Genomic DNA, 2,444 nt, shown 5'->3' with positions numbered 1-2,444 from the left:
CTTAGCCGGTTTACTCTTGGACGATAAGTCAGTTTGACTCGGTACCTGTTCACGACTCGGAATCCATCTTTGCTACCCCCACTTATTTCGGCATACACTCCTTTTACAAGACAAAGGATGTAGTCCTTTAAAATCAACTATCCTCCACACCCACATCTGTGTTCCTGACAAACCTCAAGAGCCAAGCGTTGTGCAACACCGATTTTCACACAATTCTTTCTATCACAAGGGAGCTTCTTTGTACCACAATCTACTGACCTTGAAAAACCTGAAGGTGCGGTTTTCGGAACTGCAATTCTGGTATCTTGATGATGCCATGATTGAGGGCCGTAGAGAAAAGTTTTTGACGTCCTGTCACAAGTGATAAGTCTTTAAACTCAATATTATTTGGGATTACTGTCTTAAGTGGGGAGAGGGCAGACTTTCTTGGGTGCCCACTTGGGGAAAAAAGTGCGGTATCATCTACTAGAAAAAACAAGGAACTTTCTAGAGTTACGGGGAAACTCTCCTTACTCAATGCTCATACTGCATTCTTCTTTTTGAAAGATAGCATTGGCTTCTCTAAACTCCAATACTCTCTCCTTTGTTCTCCCTGGTTGGGACTTGGGGACATCCTAAAGTTATTGGACTCTGAGAAATCCAGCTGAATCGCTGTTGAACATCCACTCTGACAAACCTGGTTGGAATCAATGCAAGCTTCCTACATGCATCGGAGGCACAAGTCTTAGGTCGGCGCTGAATTTTACATTCCCGGCATATTTGTTATTAAGCTGCAGTCATCTAGTCCGGGAAATCCTACGTTACACTACTAGACTTTCCTTGGACAAATAATTTTACTTGCAGTGGAAGGAAGCGGGACTTTCGATTCCGGATAATGTCTCGAGACAGAATTGTTGGGACGCAATATCATCCAAGACTATCGTTGATGACCTGAAGGGAAATTTGAACCAACACCGTCTTGTCTGTTTGCTATCTGGGGCATAACACGTGAGGATACAGGACTCACGCATTTCCATGGAGTTCATTCGGTACGCTTATGTACGACGAATAAATAATTTATTTATTATTATTTAAACCAAAAACACCGTCATACCCAGAACAAAATCGGTTAGGTGATCCCGACATTCTAAATCAAATTAAGAATCTTCTCTGTGTTCAGCCAGAAATCCGACGCATCTTCTGATTAGACGAGGATCCAAGGGTCTGGCGTGTTGCCAGCATGCTTTAACGTGGAACACAGAACCCGTCATCCTTACAAGCGTTTCGAATATTCTTATCAATCTGCTCAAACTCTCCGGGTTCAATATCAATTCTTTAACGTAATAATTATAAAGATTCAATGTTCGTTTATAGGCTTGAGCAAATTTACTGAGTTTAATTCATTTTGGCTCGAGTATTTAATCCTCTTCAATGCTTTTTCATAGATTTTCACCATAACTTTATTTTATAGAACGTTGCTATTCTTATCTTCGATGACCTCCCGATATCGGTATCCATCCAGCCTATCGAGTAAGCAAGCTTTCATAGACAAGACTTTAAATTTGTCGCAGATTTTTCAACGTTTTTTTTTAACCCGGCTAGGTCAAAAAATAATTCAACTTCTTTCACCACAATTTATATTACGTCATTATGATAAGAAAACAGCTTTATATCGTCCATAAATAGGAGGTGGTTAGTGGCATATGCGGGTTCCCCTGGATAAGTTTCCCATCATTGCTTTCGGGAATTTTTCGCTGAGAATTCAGCTCAGAAAGTTTATTAACAACACAAAAATCAGAGATAAAAGAAAATATCCTTGCAGTATGCCTTGATTGATTTTAACTTCTCCCAGTGTTCTGTTTCAAATTGATGCTAATTTTCCATTTGGTAGTAAGTCTTAATAATAAAATGGTATGGTGTGTTGTCTGTCTGTCTGTCTGTGTGTCTGTCTGTCTGTCTGTGCACACCCACATTCAAATTGTTACAAACCAGATCAAATTGTCAAAACCTTCCCTTTTGTAGTTATTCGATAATGAGGCACAATAAAAGGTTGATATCCTCTAAGAACCTTCCTGTCAAAAAATTTTAATAAGAAAGAATATCCTCGATGATGAGGTCCCCAAAACCTTCAAGTCAATTTTCTGCGTTTTTGTTAAAATGAACAACAAGAAAGTCCTCGACTCACATGATGTGGTCCCCCAAAACCTTCAAGCCAAAAAATTAAAAAAAATTATTTTCTGCGTTTTTGTTAAAATGAACAACAAGAAAGTCCTCGACTCACATGATGTGGTCCCCCAAAACCTTCAAGCCAAAAAATTAAAAAAAATTATTTTCTGCGTTTTTGTTAAAATGAACAACAAGAAAGTCCTCGACTCACATGATGTGGTCCCCCAAAACCTTCAAGCCAAAAAATTAAAAAAAATTTTTTTCTGCGTTTTTGTTAAAATGAACAACAAGAAAGTCCT

The sequence above is a fragment of the Octopus sinensis genome, unplaced genomic scaffold, assembly GCF_006345805.1.
Source record: "Octopus sinensis unplaced genomic scaffold, ASM634580v1 Contig13973, whole genome shotgun sequence".
Classification (NCBI taxonomy): Eukaryota; Metazoa; Mollusca; class Cephalopoda; order Octopoda; family Octopodidae; genus Octopus; species Octopus sinensis.
This window is presented reverse-complemented; position numbering follows the sequence as displayed.